The following is a 24,258-nucleotide window of genomic DNA, read 5'->3' on the forward strand; positions in this document are numbered from 1 at the left end:
AAAGAAGTAATTGTATAGTATGTTTGGGTATGATAAGCTCTAAAGGGAAAATAATGGCAAGGATGACTATATGTGCCAAGATGGAGTGGGGTTGGGTGGTCAGGAAAGGCCTCACTGATAAGATTACATTTGATCAGAGACCTGAAGGAAGTGATGGTGGCGGGTAGCTGAGGAGAAATCCAGAGTGTTCTAGGAACAATAAATCACAAGTGCATTGCTCCGGGAATATGTTTAGAGTTTTTGAAAGATATTGGGAAGACCTGGGGAAGGAAGTACTGGGGATCTTGTGTTATGTAGTAATAGCAACCTTATGCTACACAAAGTGTTCACATCATGTGATAAAAGCATATTTCCCCTTGGTAATGTTGAATACATAAAAAATTTCACTCTGGGGTTTTTTTTTCCTGGACTCTATTCAGACCACAGCATTATTATGATATAAATGAATCCTTGCTGAGATTTGGGCTTCCTGATCTCAATGCACTTCTTAATTACCTCTTAGAGGCTTTAGCACACAGTTACATTTTTAAAGTTTATTTTACTAGCAATTTTTATGTATTTGGGTACAAACATGTATTTAATAAAGCATTTAATTTGGCAAATATTGACTTTGCAGCTTACTTTCTGTGTGACTATGGACAAGACACAATCACTGAATCTCAATAAAAATTACATGTTTTTTACAGTATCTGTCCTCACTAAGGTTTTATAGAGATCTAACAAAATGATAAATCTGAAAGTATTTTGAGACTTCAATGTAAGACCATCACTTTTTCTTATACTCTTCCCATATTTGACAAACACACCACGGCACTTTGCAATGGTCCATAAATAGTGATAAATTGGTTTCTCTGTCCTTAGGGAGAATATAGTCTATTAGAAGAAACAGACAAGGAAACTACAAATGAGAAACACTCTGGTGCCAAGAAGAAAGAAGGACAGTCTGCATAGGAGACGACTCAGAGTAAAGCTCAGGGACCATTTACTTCTCAGAGATGAGCTGCATCCTAAACAGCTAGGTGGGAATTATTAAGTAAGTTAGGAGGGGAAGGGCATTACAAGCATAGGGAAAAGAGTGTGCAAATGCTTGTCAGGTGAGAGGATTTAGTACTTGTTTCTTTGGTTTTTGTAGAAAAAATGAATATGTAGTATGATTGGTGGATATTAGGAAGTATAGATAAGGTGAGGGTTAAGGGAGATTCACCATCAAGACATTTTATTTTGTAATAATGTAAGAAATCATCTTTAAGAAATTTTATTTTGCAGGCCGGGCGCGGTGGCTCAAGCCTGTAATCTCAGCACTTTGGGAGGCCGAGGCGGGCGGATCACAAGGCCAGGAGATCGAGACCATCCTGGCTAATCTGGTGAAACTCCGTCTCTACTAAAAAATACAAAAAACTAGCCGGGCGAGGTGGCGGTGCCTGTGGTCCCAGCTACTCGGGAGGCTGAGGCAGGAGAATGGCGTGAACCCGGGAGGCGGAGCTTGCAGTGAGCTGAGATCCGGCCACTGCACTCCAGCCTGGGCGACAGAGCGAGACTCCGTCTCAAAAAAAAAAAAAAAAAAGAAATTTTATTTTGCAAAGATTGTAAATGGGGGTAGGTATTGCATAGTAAGACATACTCATTGGAAAAATATGCTGGCAATAAAATGAAAAATTAGAAGGTGAGATTGAGGAGTGAAGGCCAGTTGGAAGACTCTTACAGAAATTCAGGCAGGAAAAGAAGAGGGGTGAATTCAGATAATGTAAGAGAGAAAAGAGACAAGATAAAGAGATTCAGAAGGTACAACTGTTACTCATATTTGATTACGTGAAATGGAGGCAAAAAGATTGAACAGCATCTATGTGGCATTTCCCAGCTTCCTGATTTGAGCAGCTCAGTGGATACAGTATTCTTACCTTGAAGCTTATAGTCCATTAGGGAGGGCAGTAGCTATTTGGAAAATCATATTTAAAGACTGCTTATTGAATTAAGTACCAACATTTAGATAATTATTTAGTGGTATCGTAAAAACTCTGTTCTTTTTACCTTTATCAGTGAAGTAGGTGGAAATAATATAAAACGGGTGCTTTTTAAAAAAAATCAAGTATGTAGTTGAAAATATCTCAGTAATATAGCTAGAGAGGGATAATGTCAGAATTTTGATTCAGAATTATTTTTGATGTTTTACCTGAAGGGGACTGAGATGAACAAATAAAGTGTTTAAAAGAGAGATGTACAATCCACCATAGGTTGCACAAGTACAGATTAATAGAAATGTAAGTTATTATTAGCAATATTAGGTAATAATAATATGGCAATTAACCCTTTTGTAGTGCTTTTGATTTTCAAGAAGTACTTTCAGTATTTTTTTTTTTATTTGAACTTTCAACAACTCTGTGAGTTAGGCTTTTTTGTTTCATTTTACATGTAAACAAATTGGGGGTTAGAGAGGTTAGGTATAAGAAAAAAAATTCTGATAATCAGCTGTTATGAATGGAATAAGCTACTTGGTGGCCAGTCCTCAGCACTGAAGAAGTGTAGACAAAGCTGGATGTCCACCTGCCAGAGATGTTCCATAGCATGCAACAGCTCTAGCAGGCAGGAGTTAGGGGGAGATGAGATTGTGCATGCAATGTTTAGAGGATCATAGAATATGAACCCTGACAAGAACCTGAGGCTAATGTAGTCTAACGTTTCAATTTTACAAGTGAGAAAACTGAGGCCCAGAAAGGTCAACCTGCTCAAGCTGATGCGAGCTCTGGAATCTAGCTGTAGGTCAGTGATCTCTAAACAGTCATTCTCAACCGAACAACTGTATGAGAATCCTGGCGAAAGAAGGAAAACGAGAAGAAAAAAATGAGTGGACCCAAATGGTTGACATCATATCCTTAATTATCACGTTTTTTTAATCCATAGGGAGAACGAATGTTCTTGAGAATAAAAGTAGTTGGCAAGTGGTATACGTTTTTTATGGACAATAACATTTTTTTTTTAGTATTTACAGGAAACAGAGACTACGAAGAGGTGTAAGACATGGACCTTATACTGCACGCTCTTCCAAGCAATGCGTGGTAGGCAGAACAATGGGCCCCCAAAGATGTCCACACCCTAATCCTCAGAACCTGTGATTATGAGGCAGGAGAATAGGGTTTGAAGGCAGGAAACCTAAGGCCGATTGGCTCTGACTCCTAGAACTGAATCAAAAGGAAAACCCCACCTATCCACACCCAAGTAACAAAACGATCAGAGGCTACTTCCTTTGCAACTTCCCGCTCCACCCTTTTCTGCGTTGCAGATGAAAAATGAAAGGACCTCCGATTGGTCCCCTCCTGCAACCAATCAGACTGGTTACAGGCCAAGTCTTCGTGTGTAACTTTGTAACTTCACTTCAGCTTCCGATTGGTCATTTTGCATCACCAATCAGACTGGTTGCTGGCCGCTACTTCATTTACATAGGGTTTAAACCAAGTAACCAACAGGAAACCTCTAGAGAGTATTTAAACCCCAGAAAATGCTGTAACCAGGCTCTTGAGTCACTTGCTCGAATCTGCTCAGTCTGTGGAGTGTAATTTATTTTAATAAATCTGTGATTTACTTTCATTGCTTTGTTTGTGTCTTTTGTCCATTTCTTTGTTCAAAACGCCAAGAACCTGGACACCCTCCACCGGTAACAATTATGCTACCTTTAATGGCAAAAGTGACAATGGAGATGTGACCGAGGTTATGGAGCTTCAGAGAAGAAGATTATCCTGTGGGCCCAATCTACTCATCATGTGAGTCCTTAAAGGTGGAGAAACTTTCTAATCTGTGCTCAGAGAGAGAACAGGACACACAGCAATGGCAGAATGGTCACAGAAACACACACCTGATGTGAGAGGACTCAACCAGCCACTGTTGGCTTTGAAGATGGGGGAAAAAAAAGGCTAGCAACCAAAGAATATGGGAGACTTTTATAAGCTGGGAAAGGCAAGAAAACAAATTCTTCCCAGGAACCTCTAGAAAAGAATACAGCCCTGCTAATACCTTGATTTTAACCCACGTAGAATTATATTAACTTCTGACTTACAGAACTGTAAAATAAAAAATTTATATTGTTTAGGCCACTAAGTTTGTGGTAATGTGTTATGTTAGCAATAGAAAACTAATATATAATGTAAAAAGAAACAACATATACATGGAAGCTTACCAATGATCAATATTCTATACGGTATACCAACCAGGGTTAAACATGAGGTCATATCAGTAGTAATTTCCCATACTCTGTCACTGCCTTTAGTTGGTTGCAGAACCTCTGGTTTTTCTTAAAAGATCCTTTCCCCAACTGTCCCTGAAGATCTTCAAGATAGTAGAGGACCTCATACATTTTCACAATCCCAAACCCTAGCTGCTACATAGAATCCACTATTTTCCTTGTCTTAGATTTCCTCTGGTGATGTCTACTGTTCTCTAAATGCCTGGGAAGCTCCATTTAGATGCCAGGCATTGCTGCGGTGACTCTACCACTGACTCTGTTTATAGCTTTCGTCAAAGGGATTCTGATCCTCTGTGCCAGTGCAAGCCTTTCAGGTAAGCCTCAGGCCCATGTAGAGCTACCTCCCACTAGTAGCCACTGCTTGCCCTTTTGTGAAAGTTGAGCTGCATTTCCAGATAAGGTTGGAAGAATTCACCTGCCTCGCTTTTGTGTTATATTCCCTTGAAAACAGTTCCAACGCAAAGCTACCTTGCGTACACAAGGTCTCATACAGTTTTATTGTTGCTGTTGTATTTTTCTGTGAAATAACTCTACCAGTTGTACTTAGAGTCCCCTCTCACTAGGACTCTGTTATTTCATAAGGGCTTGGCCAAAGGACATTGAGATGCAGACAATGCTGAACCCCAAGCTATTCTTGTTAGTGGAAAATACCTTTGTGCTTTGATTTTCTTTTTTCTTATAATGAATGACTTTCCAGGAATTCCTCCATGCCTTCTGTAAATAGATTCCACCCCACTAAACCAATAGATTCCTTCCTCACAATTGCAGAATCATACAAGAGGGAATATACTAAGTAACACATGGATGGATGGCTTTAACAGCTTAGAGGAGAGCAGGATCTGGCAGTTAGGATTCATGTAGACTAAACTGGAGAAGGAAGAGATCTCCAATGTATATTTCAGTGTGACTTCCCACTACTGTTCAGTACTTAATCTGGACGGAGAGATAATGGGCATTCGACAAATTCCTACGGAATTAATAATGAGGCAGAAATAATGATCTGGTAGAAACACTGGAGCCAAAGCATTGTTGACAATGAGTTGGAGGCTCATAAATTTGAGATGGAGGTAATAATTGAAATTACAAGGGAATGAAAACTTGAAGAGAAAAGAGAAATAATGGATATTCTAACCATCTTATTAATGAGTATAATGTGTGGGACTAGCTATACATATGTACCTCATTGTGTATTTCTGCTGTTTAACTCAGACTATGTGGTACTTAGTTGTTTCCATGTCTCGGCATTACCATTTCCAGTGTTTTCTCTATCTCGAAATGTTTTTAATGTATAATTTATTTGATTTGCTCAACAAAATTGGAAAGTAAAATTTTGCCTCCCCTTTCTGTACCATATGTATATATTTTTAATCCTAGAGGTTATAACCTCTATTACCATAACAGTAACGAGATTTTAAACAAAATTCTGTGCATCAGAATGAGTATCTAGCAACACACTGCAGAAATTTAAAAAATGAGTAAACCACTTTATCTGTCATCAAGGAGCATGCTTGGGGAGGTAGAGTAGAAAATTACATAATATGAAGTTCCAAAGAGTTCATTTGGCTTTGATTTATCACTTATGACATAAAGGATGGAAAGAACAACTAACTGATGAGATGTCTTCCTTTCTCCTTTTGAGGTAAAATTCACATCACATAAAATCAACCATTAGCCATTTAAAAATGAACAGTTCAGTGGCATTAAGTACAATTCATCCTGTTTTTATAAAGCCCTAAAGGAAATGAAAATGCCAATAGAGAAAGCTCTAGAGAATTGCCATATCTCAATCTCTAAATATTCCACATTACATTGCACCCAAGTTCTTTTTGCTCTAATGAATGTCAGTTTGTGTTTCGTATGCGTTCAATGCTGAACAAACTGGTGACATATTCAAGTTTCCTATGACCCATATTTCTTTAATAGAATTTGTATTAGGTGTTCATATCTAACAGAATTCCTTCAGCTATCTATTAAGTATTTTCTATTATTTTAGTTTCCATGTGGGCAGGTAACATAACTAATTTGTTCACTGTTTCCCCAGAGGAGAACCCAGGACATAATGGGATACACATACACACACACACACATATACATATACATATACATATACATATACATATACATATACATATATATGTGTGTGTGTGCGTGCTCTCTAAATGAATGATCAATTACTTAATCTTGGGATTTTAATTCCCATTAATTCCTTCTAGGTTCCCCCACGTCTCCGCAGTGATCAGTACTATCTTTTTTTTTTTTTTTTCAGACGAAGCCTTGCTCTGTCGCCCAGGCTGCAATGCAGTGGCAGAATCTCGGTTCTATGCAATCTCTGCCTCCTGGGTTCAAACTAGTCTCCTGCTTCAGCCTCCTGAGTAGCTGGGATTATAGGCGCCCGCCATCACGCCCGGATAATTTTTGGATTTTTAGTAGAGACGGGGTTTCACCATGTTGGCCAGGCTGGTCTCGATCTCCTGACCACAGGTGATCCACCCGCCTTGGCCTCTCAAAATTCTGGGATTACAGGCGTGAGCCACCACTCCTGGCCCGTCAATATTACCTTGGAACACCCCGGCAAAGCCTTCAGGTGGAGAACGTTCCTGGCGCGGAATAATCCACCTGAATGTGAATCCTGACCATTTTTAGGCGCCAGTGGAGGCCGCTGCTTTGGGGCCGGCCGTGAGGTGGCGCTGTTGCCCTGTATCGTGACTCCGTTTTCACCGGGACTGGAGTCTCCGCGATACCTGGCATCTAGCGATCACTGTAGATCAGCAACAAGTCCAGCTTTTACAGTTTCAGCAGAGGTTTCCTGTGGCTCGCGTGTGGCGAGTCCCGGAAACCCCGGAGCCCGCAGACTTCCCTTCGCGGGAGCCCGCCCGAACTCCATCCTTTGCCGGCAGCCACGCCCCGCAGTGGGAAGGAGGGACTGAAAAGCATTTCCTTGAGGCTGGCACACCTTGCCCTACCCGAGCCAGTCATTATTTCCCCTCTGACTGGGCCGGTCCCACCTGAAACCGGAGTGACCACAGGAGGGACACGGTAGTGAACGGGGCATGGGGGGCGGGCGCGGCGGGGAGGGTAAAGAAGGTGGGAGGGGAATGGCGGCGAGGCAGCTGGGGGTGGACTTTGCAGCTGGGGAGGGAGAAGAAGGGAAGAGGCTGGGAGCGGAACGGTTGTGATCTGCTGTTTGTGTTTATGTGAACAAACAGAAATCACCAAGTGAATTAACCTGTGTTTCTTCGGAACAAGCATCTTGTAGGGTTTGGCTTCTGTGTTTTTATAGGGTAAGGGACTAAACCTGCCTCAGCAGATTTGGTGCAGAGAGAAACATGAGAAAACCCAGGAATGGGGGACCTCTGTTTATTCCTGGAGAGGGGGCCATCAGGAGAGGGGGGAGGGAAAGAATGAGCTTACAGGAATTACTTGTCAGAGGACTGCATAGCCTTTCAGACCATGGGCTCATTGCTTTCAGCTTCAGCTTCTTCGACTGCAAAGCATAAATACGGGAATTACTTTCCAGGGTTGTTGCGATATTTAAATGAGATATCAATAACCATGATTAAAAAGGGTACAGCGTGATGTGCTATCCCTTGTTGACTGAATCTGTGTTTTCTTTCTTTCTTTTTTGGGGGGTGGGGAGAATGGGGGAGGGAGTCTTGCTCTCTCACCCACGCTGGAGTGCAGTGGCACGATCTCGGCTCACTGCAACCTCCGCCTCCCAGGTCCAAGCGGTTATCCTGCCTCAGCCTCCCAAGTAGCTGGGATTACAGGCGCCCACCACCACGCCCAGCTAATATTTTTGTATTTTTAGTGGAGACGAGGTTTCACCTCTGTTTTCTTTTTAACGTCTTTTATCCTCTTTCATTTTTCTCCATCAACCCCTCATCCCCGCTTTGTCTCCCTTCTTTCTTTCATTTATGCGATTGTTGCTTCCTTCTGTAATGAGTCCTCTCCACATTGGAGTTTCTTATACCTATGAGACCACACTTCCTTCCCACTGGGTGGGAAGTAGTTGTGGCAATAAAGGAGTCGAGTTACTATAATGTGCAGCACAGCTCAACTGAAATACACCTGGAAACGGAACTCTGTGCTGTCTACCCGTTTTTTCCCCCTCAGTATACCGCAGTCTCCATTGACAGCTAGCTAGGCGGCAGCTAGGTCTTTCAATGAGACATCATGAAGTATTTGCTTCAATGAAAATCATACGCGTTTTCTTTCAGTGCCTGCATTACTGTATGAGTTTGCTAGGGCTGCTGTAACAAGGTACTACAAACTGCATGGCTTTTGGCACCAGGTACCAGGGACTGATTTTGTGGAAGACAATTTTTTCATAGATGCGGATGAGGTTGGTGGGAGATGGTTTCAGAATGAAACTGTTCCATCTCACGTCATCAGGCATTAGATTCTCATAAAGAGTTCACAACCTATATCCCTCACATGAGCTGTTCACAATAGGGTTCACGCTCCTATGAGAATCTAATGCCTGCGGGGATGGTAGCTCACATCTGTAACCCCACCACTTTTGGAGGAGGTGGTGGGTGGATCGCCCTGAGCTCAGGAGTTTGAGACCAGCCTGGGCAACTTGGTGAAACCCGTCTCCACCAAAAATACAAGAGGAAGAGAAAGAAAGAAAATCTAGTGTCCTGGCTTATCTGACAGGAGGAGGAGCTCAGGAGGTAATGACAGCAGTGGGGAGTGGCTGTAAATACAGATGAAGCTTTGCTGGCTCACCTGCCTCTCACTTCCTGCTGTGCACCCCTGACCGGTCTGCACCCCGGGTGTTGGTGACCTCTGGCTTAAACAACGAAATGATTGTCTCACAGTTCAGGAGGCTAGCTGTCCAAAGCTAAGGTATTATGAGGGCTGCATCTATTCCAGGCCTCTTTCTTTTGCTTGTAGATGGCTGTCTTCATGTTTATGTGGTATTCTCCCTGTATATATCGGTCTCTGAATTCCCCCCCCCCCTTTTTTTTGAGACGGAGTCTTGCTCTGTCGCCCAGACTGGAGTGCAGTGGCGCGATCTCAGCTCACTGTAAGCTCCACCTCCTGGGTTCACACCATTCTCCTGCGTCAGCCTCCTGAGTAGCTGGGGCTACAGGCGCCCGCCACCACACCCGGCTAATTTTTTTTTGTATTTTTGGTAGAGACGGGGTTTCACTGTGTTAGCCAGGATGGTCTCGATCTCCTGACCTCGTGATCCGCCCGCCTCGGCCTCCCAAAGTGCTGGGATTACAGGTGTGAGCCACCGTGCCCCGCCCCTGAATTTCCCCTTTTTATAAGGACACTAGTCTTATTGGATTAGGGTACATCCTAATTACCTCATTTTAATTGATTATCTCTGCACTATCATCTCCCAATAAAGTTACATTATGAGTTCTGGAGGTTAGAATGTCAGCATATTAATTTTGGGAGGGTGTATAGTTCAACCCATTAACAACTAAAGTCTTTAATCATGCACAAGTTAGTTGAGCATTGCATCTATTTCAGTTGTCTCTGGCAGAAACTAATTCCCACCTTTCCCAAACCCTCACAACCAGTCCCAACCAACATGTGCTCCGAAGTTCTGCCAGGAGTTATGTGATTCTGCAGCTCTGTTTTCTTTTAACCTGAGTTTATACATTTCCTGTTGCCACTGTAACAGATTACCACAAAGGTGGTGGCCTAACCCAACATAAAGTTTTATTTTACAGTTCTGGAGGTCAGAAGTAAAAATGGATGGGTAGGTCTCCAGATGGATGGTTCCTTTTGGAGGTTCTAAGGGAGAATCAATTTCCTTGCCTCCTCCAGTCTCTAGAGGCTGCTTACAATCCTTGGCTCATGGCCCCTTCCTCCATCTTCAAAACCAGGAATGGCCGGTCGAGTGTTTCTCATGTCTTTTCATGCTGACGCTCACACTTTTGCCTTTCTCACACTTAAGGATTCTTGTAACTGCACTGAACTCACTGAGTATTCCAGGGTAATCTTTTTATTTTAAGGTCAGTTGATTCATTCCATCTGTAACCTTAATTCCCCTTCGCTATTTCAACACTACTAAAAATCAGCATATTCATAGGTTCTGGAGATTAGGACATGGACATCTTTGGGAAGCCATTATTCTGCCTACCATACCTGAGCTTTCCCAACTGGGTATTCTTTATTTTTATTATATGTATATTTAAAATTTATGTCTAATTTTAAAAAATTAAAAATTATATATATAATTTATCATATACATGTTGTTTTGAAATATGTGTATATTGTGGAATGGTTAAATTAAGTTAATTAACATAGTATTATTTCACATATTTTTGTGGTAAGAACACTTAATATCTACTCTCTTAGCAATTTTCGAGAATACAATACATAGTTATTAACTATAGCCACCATGTTGTACAGTAGATCTCTTGACCTTATTCCTCCTTGTTAGGAAGAATCCTTTCATATCCTCTGACATCTTTCCAACCCCTCTAAGTCCCCCAACCTCTGGTAACCACCTTTCTATTCTCTACTTTTATGAGTTCAACTTTTTTAGATTCTACATATAAGTGAGATCATGGGATATTTTTCTTTCTGTGCCTAGTTTATTTCACTTAACATAATGTCTCCTGGGTTCATCCATGTTGTCAATTTCCATTTTTCAAAAGGCTGAATAATATTTAATTGTGTTTGTACTATATGTATTTATACTTTATTCATTTATCCATTGATGGACATTTACATTGATTCCATCTCTTGGCTATTGTGAACAATGCTGCAATAAACATGGCAGGCAGACAGCAGTATGTCTGAAATCAGACACGCTGATTTCATTTTCTTGCTATCTATACACAGAAGGCAAAACACTGAGCCTTCAGAATAAAAGTAAGATAATATACTCAATAAAGAACGCCATATACAAAAGTCAAACCACTATTGGATGTATACCCAATAGTGGGATTGCTGGATCATACAGTAGTTTACTTTTAATTTTTTGAGGAACTTTCCTACTGTTTTCCCTAATGGTTGTACTAATTTACATTCCCATCAACAGTGTGCAAGCGTTCTCCTTTCCCTATATCCTCTCCAACACTTATTTTTCATTTTTTTGATAATAGCCATTCTAACAGGTATGAGGTAATAGCTCATTGTAGTTTTAACTTGCATTTTCCCTGATGATCAGTGATGTTGAACATTTTTTCACGTATGTGTTGGTAATTTGTGTGTCTTCTTTTGAGAAATGTCTATTCAGGTCCTTTGTTCATTTTTAATACAGTTATTTGTTTTCCCCCTATTGTTTTAGTTCCCTATGTATTTTGGATACTAATCACCAGACATGAATCACTTCTCAGATATTTCTCCCATTCCATGGGTTATCTCTTCACTCTGTTGATTTTTTCCTTGGTTGTGCAGACATTTTTTAGTTTGATGTAACCCCCTTTGTCTATTTTTGCTTTTGTTGCCTGTGCTTTTGGGTTTATGTCCAAAAAAACCTCGCCTATCCTAATATGATGTGGAGCTTTTCTCTATGTTCTCTTCTAGTACTTTTAGTGTCAGATCTTACATTTAAGTCTTTAATCCGTTTTGAGTTGATTTTTGTATATGGTGTTCTTTATTGAGTATATTATCTTATTTTTATTCTGAAGGCTCGATGTTTTGCCTGCTGTTTATAGATAGCAAAGAACTTTAAATATTTTATCTGAAGAAAAACAACCTGCTTAATGATGGAACAAAAAATGTGTCCCTATTGAGCAGAAACCTGGGTACCATGGACTTGCTATATATACTGTTAAAAACTACTCCCCATTCTCCCTTGTACTTTTAGTATTGTAGTTTAATTCTTTATGTCTCATTAGTTTCTATAGGTTATTTTTCTATAAAAATTTCTTGCAGAGCCAATGCTATTTTCATAGATGAATTAGCTACTTATTTATTCAACAATCATATGAATTCCGATATATGCCAGACACTGCTCTTGGTGCTAGGGATACAGCAGTGAACAAAATAGCTGGCCCCTAAATTTTTATTCTCATGAAGGTTTCATGCTTTTTCTTCTTACTTTGCCACTTCATTTTTGTCCTCCCTACCAGCCCAGGCTCAGCCAGTCTCCAGTTCTCCAACATGCTTTCTGAATTTAGATGTAGCTACTGTTCTGTGCCTACTTCTGGCCTGTGCTAATGAGGGACCTAAAGAAGCTGACTGTGCTCTCCAGGAAATTACAGTCTTGTTGGGAAGAAACAGATAATAATAGGCAAACTGATTAAGTACTGAATAAGTAGGTTGAGTATTAGCATATCATGTCTTGGCATAGTTTCTAACTGGAGAAAGTGAAAGTAGAAGGGAATGAATATGCACAAAGGTAAAGAAGCTAATTATGGCCGGCCAGGCGCAGTGGCTCACACCTGTAATCCCAGCACTTTGGGAGGCTGAGGAGGGCGGATCACCTGAGGTCAGGAGTTTGAGAGCAGCTTTGCCAACATAGTGAAACCCCATCTCTACTAAATATACAAAAAAAAAAAAAAAATTAGCCAGGCATGGTGGCAGCTGCCTGTAATCCCAGCTACGCGGGAGGCTGAGGCAGGAGATTAGCTTGAACCTGGGAGGTGGAGGTTGCAGTAAGCCGAGATCGTGCCACTGCACCCCAGCCTAGGCAACAAGAGTGAAACTCTGTCAAAAAAAGAAAAAAAAAAAAAAAAAAAAAGCAGCAGCAGCAGCAGCGGCGGCGGCAACTAATGACACAGACATCAGTGTAGAGTGGACAGAGTCCTCTCTCGGTCCAGGGGACCTGAAATCTGTTTTAAGCTCTGTCTTTGTGAGCAAACAACAAGGCACCTACCTCAGGGGTCCTTAGTTGTTTGATTATTATTTTTATTCCTTTTAAAAATGAAGGGTAGAGGTTGACTGGGAAATTGCTGGAGATTCTTCCAGGTTTAAAAAAAAAAAAAAAGAAGTCTTTTATTTTTGAACTTTGCACAATTTCTTTGAGATTTCTAACCAGAATAATAATAAGCGAGTTTAGAGTTCAGAGGATATAGTAACCTCTGGATAGGGAAAGGATAATGGGGATGGAGTAAGGGGTTTCTATCCATCCGTTGGCTTATGACCTCATTTCCTGCAGAACCCTCCTCAGCCCAGGTGGCCTTCTTCACTAGCTTTTCCTCCCTATACCTTCTGCTGAGTTGGGCAGTTAGAGTTCAGCCCTATCATATTGTGAATACTACCTCCTAAGGGTGAGTCTTCAGGAAGCACGAACATTTCCTGATGCTCACTCTTTCCTTAGCCCCCAGCAGTCTAGGTCGTATCCAAGCTTCTGAGTATTATGCACTTCCCTGAAAGCCATCTCAATCAGTTTTCTCATATTTCTCTTTCACAATAACCCTTCTTGGCATAGTGACAACAAGGAGTATCGACAGTTAATTTGTTTTGTTTTGTTTTTTGAGACGGAGTCTCACTCTGTTGCCTAGGCTGGAGTGCAGGGGGATGATCACAGCTTGTTGCAGCCTTGACCTCTCAGGCTCAAGTGATCCTCCCATCTCAACCTCCCCAGTGTCTGGGACTATAGGCGTGTGCCACCACGTCCAGCTAATTTTTGTATTTTTTTTTTTTTTTTTAAGGGACAGGGTCTTGCTGAAGACCCTGGCTAACTAGGCTGGCCTGGAACTCCTGGCCTCAAGTGATCCTCATGCCTTAATCTTCCAAAATGCTGGGATTACAGAAGTGAGCCGTGGAGGCCAGCTGACCGCTAATTCTTAACAGTTGCCATGGTCAGAGCAAATTGAAGGTAGTGTTTTAACTTTTATGACCCAAAATTTATACTTTTATGCTTTAAATTCCTGGCCAAAATAAAAAATGAAAAGGAAACCTGCTTTAGTTTTTTTCCTCTGTAGCTGTTAACCTTTTATAACCTCAATAACTAGCCGCATCTTTATACATTTAAGTGTATTTTCAAAAATTGTTAGATAACAATATATAGAAATATGATAGTTTTAGAATATTGATCTAAATTAAAAGTATTATATGTATATAATTCTAGGCTAAGTTAGAATTCTAGTAAGGACAGAGTAGTGGATGCCAAAGGTTTAAGGGAAAAGAATGTATTTCAAACTATACATTGTGGTTATAGAAAAATCTCAGTAATACACATGTGTATTAGTCCTTTCTCACACTGCTATAAATTATCCAAGACTGGGTAATTTATAAAGAAAAGAGGTTTAATTGACTCATAGTTCCTCATGGCTGGGGAGGCCTCCGGAAACTTATAACCATGGCAGAAGAGGAAGCAGGCACGTCTTACATAGTGGCAGGCGAGAGAAAGCGTGTGAAGGCAGCAAAGGGGGAAGAGCCCCTTATAAAATCATCAGATCTCGTGAGAACTTATGCGCTGTCACGAGAACAGCATGGAGGAAACCACTCCCATGATCAAATCACCCCCCACCGGGTCCCTCCCTGGACATGGGGGAATTATGGGGATTACAATTTGAGGTAAGATCTGGGTGAAGACATAGAGCCAAACCATATCAACATGTAATATCCACATATGAAGTCAGATGCCTTTCTGGAAAAAGCCTTGAAATGATTGGTTTTAGTTGCACACTCAGACATTGAATGATTTAACCAGATGTACTGTGTTGTGGGAGATGAATGCAGGGTTTGTGTTGGACAACTTTAGGAGACAGGATTATTTTATATTCATATTATGCTACCAAATAAGTGGTGAAAAATACTTGCCAAAGGTGCTAATTTGATGTTTAGAGAAGTTGATCTCAAGTACTTTTTTTTTCTGACAATAGTCAGCTATCAGGACCAATTGTATGTCAAGTCACCCCTAGTTTGTGTCAGTGAAAAAAGGCTTAGAATCAACTTCTCCAAAGTCTCTGTTAAGCCAGATCAGGCTGGCTTCGCCTAGACAGGAAAAGCTCCTGGTTGACCCTCACCTACAAAAATTAGCTGGACATGGTGGTGGACGCCTGTAGTCCCAGCTACTGAGGAGGTTAAGATGGGAGGATCACTTGAGCCAGAGAGGTGAAGGCTGCAGCTCTTTGACACCTCTTCATCCTGGGCCCAAATTTAGTACCACTTCCGGCCAGTTAGACGCTATAACAGCAAGAAAGAACTTGTTTTAGTAGTAGAATTAACAGGTTTGGCTTATGGTTCAAGGAAGGAGGAGAGAGGAAACTGGAATGCTGAAAATTGATCCTGACCTCCTTGTGGTCAGATTTATTCTATAAGACTTATTCTCCAATTCCACAAATCCAGCCCATCTGATGTGAAATCACATGGCTTCCCTGACTCCTGCTTCTGTGGTCTTTCCTCACAGGGCTCAAGGCCTGACTCCTTTAAGTTTCCTTGGCGCTGATATCTTAGTATAAGTCAGAGCGAGTTCTGGCTAAGGAAGAAAAAAGAAGCAGAGTATTAATTAGAATATTCTTAAAGCCCCATCAATGAAAACACAACTGAGATATAAATATTGTAGCCTTCATGTATCTGGTAGAGATTGGCAGAGGCTAGTCCGGATACATGTGCATCCCAAAGACCCAGAAGAAACGGTGAAAGTGTATGCACATTGTGAATTGCAAGGGCCAGGGTCTTCTTCCTCATTCTCATCCCTACAAAACTCAACTGAAAAAAAATAGATGGAATATCCAGTCAGTCGTATGAAGGGTGGGAAATTGTAGTGGGAAGAGCACCAGATGGAGATGCCAACACACAATGCTTAGGTGCTAATTAACTATTGGGAGGTATCTGAACTCTGTGCCTTAGTTCCCCCACCAGTATATTTGGAAGTTAGGTTTTTGTTGTTGCTTTCAAAGCACCCTTCTTATTGTACACACAGGGCATTCTGTGGCATTTGTGAAGCATGTGCTGTATTTCATAGTGTATTTGTCAAAGAGATCAAGAAATAGACAACAGAGTTGCTGTTCTTATGTTTTTTGTTTCTGTAACAGGGAGGTGTGATTATAGTGGTACAGAAGGTATGGGATGGTCACCTCATTTACAGTGTGTGAACGGCATGGCTTTCTGACACTGAGAGTTGAACCTGCTGTGTTTGCATTCTTTCTTGGAGCCCAGGCGGTTCCCATAACCCCAAGTGACCTTGAGTTCACTCTCTGTCTCTTTTCCTCACCCATGTTTCATACTTAGAGACAGTCTAATTATGGATTCATGATTGGAAGGTCCCACATCTGATTAGATCTCTGATTCATTTTCTGACTTATGCAAGTCACCTTTTCATTTAAACTTAGTTTCCACATGCAATATGAAGTTGGCAAAATATCCACAAATTATTGTGAAATGGTTTTCTTTTACAAAAATGGGGATAATTTTGAAAAATATTCCAGTTTTGCAGCATTAGAAAAAAAGAAATGTAGGTAAACCAAATGTGATTTAAAACTACAATTATAATCTCCCCTCCCACACCAAAATCATTTTTTCTAAGTCTCCTTTTTTGGGGGGCTGACATTAAAATGAACTATTCTTAATTCGTTAAGTTAACATTTACTAGGAAATAGAATCAGGCTCACTTGAACTAAGGTCATAAAAGTGTGACCTTAGGATATCTACAAACAGACGGACAACAAAAATTTGACAGTATCAACAAGACATAACTAGTGACAGGTTGTGGGTTTATAAATATTCAGATAGTGTGTGAGATAGATTGCTCACAAAAAGAAGTTCATTGATCCTTGACATAGAACTCTCTGTTCTGTGCTAGATGTACTAGCATTTTTACACCTGAGTTTAGGGTTTAGCGGAGATATTGGGGGCTGCATCTTTCTGGGCTTTTACTTAAATCTCAATCAGACATATTTTTGGTGCCTAGGGAGCGGTGGTCTCTGTAGGAGGATGGATAAATAGAAGTATTTATGTTAATAGGAAGTTAGGGATGCAGATTCTTTGGACACACTCTCTCGTCCCTGCAATTTATGACAACCTGAGAAATTTAGATCATCCCCTGTGGGCTGTCAGGGGAAAATAAGCTGGGTTGTGACATCAAGACAACTGTAGAATGTAGTGCCCTATAGTCTGTCTACTTATCCCAGGTATGAGAAGGATCAATAGTGGCATTGTATTACACCATGCTACTTCACATAGAATGTGTTTCTGGCCAGTCTCTGGGAGGCATTTGTCGCCCAACCTGTCCTAGAACAGATTCTTCCAGACACAGAACATTCTGTGGTCTCACCAAATCACACACAAATTCTGGTTTAACCTTTAGAGGCCATGGAACTATAAAGTTTATTATCAACAAATGTTACATTAACACCAAAAACTACAAAATATCCCAAATATCCTTGAAAGAAGCTAAAGAAGACCTAAATGGATGGAAAGACATATTGTTTTCTTCAATGGGATGACTTAATACTGTTAAGATAGTGATACTCCCCAAACTGATCTACATACTCAACATAATCGCTATCAAAATTCCAGCCGTTTTTGTTTTTGTTTTTTTTCCGAAATGGTCAAAGTGATTCTAAAATTTATGAGAACACAAGGGACTCAGAATAGCCAAAACAGTCTTGAAAAAGAACAAAGTTGGAGGAATCACACAATGAATTTTTTTTTTTTTTTTTTTGAGAGGGAGTCTCGCTCTGTCACCCAGGCTGGAGTGCAGTGGCCCGATCTCAGCTCACTGCAAGCTCCGCCTCCCCGGTTCACGCCATTCTCCTGCCTCAGCCTCGCGAGTAGCTGGGACTACAGGCGCCCACCACTGTGCCCGGCTCATTCTGTATTTTTAGTAGAGATGGGGTTTCACTGTGGTCTGGATTTCCTAACCTCGTGATCCGCCCGCCTCGGCCTCCCAAAATGCTGGGATTACAGGGGTGAGCCACGGCACCCAGCCACACTTAATGATATTAAAACTTATGACAAATCTACCGTAATCAAGACTGCGTGGGCTGTGTGCTGTGGCACGCGCCAGTAATCCCACCTACTTGTGAGGCTGAGGCAGAGGGAATCCCTTGAGTCCAGAGCTTGAGGCTGCAATGAGCTCTGATCACACCATTGCACTCCAGCCTGGGGGACAAAGGGAGACATTTTCTCTAATAATAATAAGGCTGAAAAAGACTATCTTTAATAATAACAAAGAGCAGAAAACGGGTGTTTTAAACAAATTGTGCTGGGACAACTGGATATTCACATGCAAAAGAATGAAGTTGGACCTTGACCTCTAATTCAAAATGAACCAAAGGCCTGAAGGTAAGAACTAAAACTCTGAAATTATTAGGAAAAACGTAAGTGTAAATCTTTGTGATATTGGTTGGGCAATGATTTCTTAAACACACATCAAAAGCACTAGCAATCAAACACAAAATTGTCAAAATTAGAAGCTATTATGCTTCAAAGGACATCATCAAAAGTGAAAAGACAACATAACAGCATGGAAGAAAATATTGCATATGATATATCTAATAAGGGTTTAGTTTCTGGAATATATACTGGGTACTTATACAATAAAAAGACAAATTGCCCAACCAAAAAAAATGGTAAAAGAGTTGAATGTACATTTCTTCAAAGAAGATATACAAATGGCCAATGAGCATATGAGAAGATGCTCAGCATCAAAATGCAAATCAAAACCACAATGAGATATCATTTCACACCAACTAGTTGGGCTACAGTAAAAAAGACAAAAAGCAAGAAGTGTTTGTTAAGGATGTGGAGACACTGGACTCCTTATAAATTACTGGTGGGAGTATAAAGTGATGCAGTCACTTTAAAAGACAGTTGTCAGTTGCTCAAAATTTAAACATAGAGTTACCATGTCAGCAATTTCACTCCTACATATATACCAAAGAAAAATGTAAACATGTCCACACAGAAACTTGTATGTGAATGTCCACAGCGGCGTTTTATATAAATGTGGAAAAGTGAAAACTATCCAAATGCCCACCCACTGATAAATGGCTAAACAAAATCTCTGTGTATATCCATACAATGCAGTATTATTTAACCTCAAAAAGGAATGAAGTACTCTTTCATGCTACAACATGGATCATCCTTGAAAACATTTGCAAGTAAAAGAAGCCAGCCAGTTACAAAAGTCCACATACTGTATGAGTCGATTTATATGAAATGTCCTGAATAGGCAAATCCATAAAGACAGAAAATAATTCATGAATCCCTGGGGCTGGGGAAGGGAGCAGTAGGGTATGACTGCTATTGGGTAGGAGTTTCTTTCTAGGGTAATGGAAATATTCTAAAATAAGATATTGGTGATGGTTGCATACTTTTGTGACTCTAATAAAACCACTAAATTGCACACGTTAAAAAGGTAAATTTTATGGTATATGAATTATATCTCAATTTAAAAAACAAGTAATATTAAAGGTAATTCTAATTTTACAAAAAATACTAGTTTTTGAGAATTTACTGGACAAACAGTATAGGACAGATTTTAAGAACATGGACTCTAAAGCCAAATGATCTGGGTTGGAATCCATCTTCACTGCTTACTAGCTGTGTGGTCTGGAGTAACTTACTTAACCTCTCTGTGCCCCAGTTTCTTCATCTGGTAGAATTAAATGACTAAATATTTGTGAAGTGCTTGGAAGAGTGCCTAACACACGACTACCACAGTATAAATGTTTGCTGTTATAACCGTGTGCAATAAACTGTACTAGGTAATACTGGGAATCAAAACCAGTATCGAGGAAGTTTGTGTAAAACACAAATGTCAGTTAAGGAAGAGCAGAGCAGGGTGGATTCCAAAGCAGATTGTTTCACTCCGTTTATTGGCTGGACTCTGCTCCATGCCGATCTGTGAAAAGAGTCTGGGTTTTGTCCAAGAGGAGGAGGCGATGCTATGGATCGAGAATATAACATCTAAATTTTGCCTTCTTACTTGGGTCCTGGGAAAAGGTCCAAAAATATGTTAGAGGAGACAGATGGGGACTAGCAAGGAATGGTTAACGATACTTAATATATACTGGTTGTTTAATGTAAGTAAAAATTAGGCAAAAATTTCCCAAGATTTTCCTCTGGAATTTTGGTCATAAACTCATGATGTTTCTCCTCCTGATTTGAAGATTACTTTTTTCTTGAGACAGTTTTAGTATTTCATTTCAAAAAGTAAAGGTCAGACTGTTACCGGAAAGGGGTTCCAATCCAGATCCCAACAGAGGGTTCTTGGACTTCGCTCAAGAAAAAATTCGGGGCGAGTCCATAGAGTAAAGTGAAAGTAAGTTTACTAAGAAAGTAAAAGAATAAAGAAATGCTCTCCATAGGCAGAGCAGTGGTGTGGGCTACTTGACTGAGTATACTTATAGTTATTTCTTGATTATATGCTAAACAAGCGGTGGACTGTTCATGAGTTTTCTGGGAAAGGGATTGGCAAATCCCAGAACTGAGGGTTCCCCCATTTTTAGACCATATGGGGTAACTTCCTGATGTTGCCATGGCATTTGTAAACTGTCTTGACACTGGTGGGAGTGTCTCTTAGCATGCTAATACATTATAATTAGTGTATAATAAGCAATGAGGACCACCAGAGGTCACTTTTGTGGCCATCTTGGTTTAGGTGGGTTTTGGCTGGCTTCTTTACCACATTCTGTTTTATCAGGAAGGTCATTGTGACCTGTATCTTGGGCTGACCTCCCATTTCACTCTATAACTAAGAATGCCTGAACTCCTGGGAATGCAGCCCAGTAGGTCTCAGCCTCATTTTACCCCATCCCTATTCAAGATGGAGCTGCTCTGGTTCAAATGCCTCTAACATATTTCTCTCCTCTCCTTTACAAGGGGACCCTTAATCCTAAGGGTTGTAGAGGGATGAAGATCCATCTTCTGTAACTTCTTCAGGCTGAATAGTGGCAATGATATTGCTGCCTAACTATCAGTGTCTTTTGTATTCAGGGTAGAGAGAAGCTTGGTCAGAAAGCATCAATATGCAGATGGCCATTCATAACTCTTGATTTCCCACAAAAGATAATATCTGGAATATTAATAAGTGTTCAATTTAAGAAAACATTCAGTAAGCTTATACTGCATTCCTACACAAAGGGTGCAAAAGCAATATATTCCACAAGAGTAGAGCAAAATAAACAAAATTATCCTAAGTAAACTAACAAGGCTTTTTGTGAAGTGGGCAACTGTTGGAACCAAGATGATATGGGGTCACTAACTGATTCCAGTACTTGCCCAGAATTAGAATACTAATCCAGATTTTTATATTACCCATCCATCTTGTTTCTTCTGAGCTGCAGTCAGAGATCACTGGTTGATTCACAGGAATAGGCAGAGTCAGTCTAAATAGCAGAAAAAAACTAAAAACTGATGGGACTAGAATCTAACAACAGGTGTACCATAGTTCTTGAAACATAATTTTTCTATCTCCTCATTTTGACTAAAGACAAATCATAATAGAACTGATTTGTTTGCAAAAGTAAGCTTTAGTATTATACTTGGCCTGATTATTTATATGAAGTTCAGCAAGAATAATTATTTTTCACATAGGTTCTTTTTAAATTATCTCTGATGAAACTTTATTCCATCAGGAATTTCAGTTAAGAGTTTTTAAAAACTCCTTGAGCTCAGCCATGGTTTTGTACCATAAAATACCTATGAGTTGGATAAATTCCCCTCCTCTTGAGGTCCCAAGATAACTTGGGGCTCCTGGGCCCATCAGAAAATGACATTCTTCACTTACCAGAGGTCAGGACCCTGTACAGGGACTGCATAGACAAGGTATGAGGCCAGTTTTCCCAAGGAGCTTTTATTGGCTGTGTAAGTCAAGTTTAATTCCTTAAAGGAAAGCACGCTATTCTAGTCAAAGACTTGGTAATAAAAAGTTTATCCAATTGTGTCCTGTTGCAAAAGAAAGCATTCTTTTTCACTTATGCAAATAACTATATTGCCGTAAGTTAAGCATACTCACAAGTAGTTTCCAAATTCTGGAGAAATCAGAGAGAAATATGCTCTAAAATTTTCTTTACAGGAGTATTGCCACAAGCTATAGAAAACCCAAAAATTTTCTTCACTCTGAAAAACAAAGCAAAGAATTAGCAATATTTTAAGCAAAAAGTCACAAAATGATTATTTCAGTCATTCCTTGTTAGTTCAATCCATGCAGTTAACTCCTGTTCTGTTTGATATTCATGAACATTTCAGCTCTCCATGAGAATCATGAAAGTTTTCTCCTCTATCCTAATGTCACAATCTCCAAAGTTATCAGAAACCTGCATTCAAGAGCACCTGTCAAAGTCCTATTGCTGATTATAAGGCACCTTTAAAAGAGGATCAAAACAAGACAACAGTTGTCTGTGAATGACAAAAAGTCTTAGGGCAGTCACAGTCAGACATGATTGACAAGGAAATGTGGTTACCTCTGTGGCATACAATAATATTATGTAACAATTATAATTACTGACAATACACTAAGTCATATTAGAATTATAGGAGCTTCCCATAATTTTGGAACACATAACCAAGAAGGTATTTACTCAAATATAGCCCAAAGAAAGGCAAACATAATTTTATATTTTATAATGCTTCCTGTATGATTTCTATAGATTTCTATACCACATTAAGTCAAATATGGCTCTTCTGGACTTTAGGGGACCTAATATGAAAAGATTAATTAGGTCAGAAAAAGACATAATTTATCATTTGATTTTGGAAAGTTTGTCAAGTAGCGAAAGTTTAAGCACTTGATATTACAAACATAGAATCTCACGTCACCATAAGTCATTCATTTAGCCAAAATGATAACTCAAAAATTTTAAAAAGACAAAAAACTTTACTCATTAATACAGGGAAGACAGCTTTCCACACAGTGTCTCCTTTCCTTCTTGTCTTTTTCTTATAGTTTAGTCAAAAGGCAAACAGAATTTCATTTTTAAAAATATTACACAAAAATGTTATTCAAGAGAGAAAGCCAGATTTTACCCTTTGCATTAGTGTACTGTTAATGTCAATCCTAATTCTTAATAAAAGCTTATAGACAAATCTATTCAATCTTAAGCAGTTAGACCAAAAGGTAAGATTCCCATAAGCCTTTTTAAACTCTACAAATTTTTGTTAAGGAGCAGATCAGTGCTCCAAGAACACCCTGTTGTGCTTTTACTCCAATGTTCAATTTACAGAAAAACTGAATAAGACCCCTTTAACTTTAGCCAGTATGTTCACACAGAATTTCCTTCACAAGATTAATTTTTCACAGATCTTCCACAATTTGCTCAGACTTTCAGGATAAAGAATACTTACAACCCCTTAGCCTTCTAAACTAGGCTAAAAAAAATTCACATTCCCATGCCTTCTTACAATCTTTTACCAAAAACACATTTCACTTTCCTTACACACCTTGCATGTTAAAACTGTTTTTCCAGTAGTCTCGATTGTATGTTACAATGTTAACTCTTTTTTTTTTTTTTTTGAGACGGAGTCTCGCTCTGTAGCCCAGGCTGGAGTGCAGTGGCCGGATCTCAGCTCACTGCAAGCTCCGCCTCCTGGGTTCACGCCATTCTCCGGCCTCAGCCTCCCGAGTAGCTGGGACTACAGGCGCTGCCACCTCGCCCGGCTATTTTTTGTATTTCTTAGTAGAGACGGGGTTTCACCGTGTTAGCCAGGATGGTCTCGATCTCCTGACCTCGTGATCCGCCCGTCTCGGCCTCCCAAAGTGCTGGGATTACAGGCTTGAGCCACTGCGCCCGGCCTACGATGTTAACTCTTAGCAACTTTTATTTTTGGTGAAAAACCTGGTAAGTAAGTGATTTTAATTAGGTACTAGGTGTGAAGCTTAGGACACCAGACAGAAGTACAAGATAAGATCTTTCCAGCATAGCCAGGGGGCATGGCGAATTCTACATATCCCCAGGACTTATCTAGAATCTAATGTCTCTAAAGCAGGTATACCAAACAATTTTCAGAAGTCAAATAAGCAGTTTATGACCTTAAAGCATTTAGTAAATCTAATATCTTATCTGCCTAATTTAGACCAAATGTCGAAATTCAGAAGACATTTTTATTTTACCAATAATCTTTAAAACTGTCTTTATTTCCCAAAGCTTACTAAAGTTGCATGAACTAAAAAGCCTTACAGTTTTTATTTTTCTGACAAAATATTTGATTTAAGTGCT

General features: G+C 40.0%; 1 protein-coding gene across 5 annotated transcripts in view; it reads left to right on the forward strand.

Moving 5' to 3' along the window:
• Window positions 1-7,204: 7,204 nt before the first annotated feature.
• STYK1 (serine/threonine/tyrosine kinase 1) overlaps window positions 7,205-24,258 on the forward strand; it is a 56,289-nt gene continuing 39,235 nt past the window's right edge. For all 5 annotated transcript variants that reach the window (XR_012419968.1, XM_015430375.4, XM_005570128.5 and 2 more), the window contains exon 1: window positions 7,205-7,270. The gene's annotated coding sequence lies outside the window, so the exon portion shown is untranslated. The remainder of the gene's footprint in view (window positions 7,271-24,258) is intronic.

This window comes from Macaca fascicularis, chromosome 11 (genome assembly GCF_037993035.2).
Source record: "Macaca fascicularis isolate 582-1 chromosome 11, T2T-MFA8v1.1".
Classification (NCBI taxonomy): Eukaryota; Metazoa; Chordata; class Mammalia; order Primates; family Cercopithecidae; genus Macaca; species Macaca fascicularis.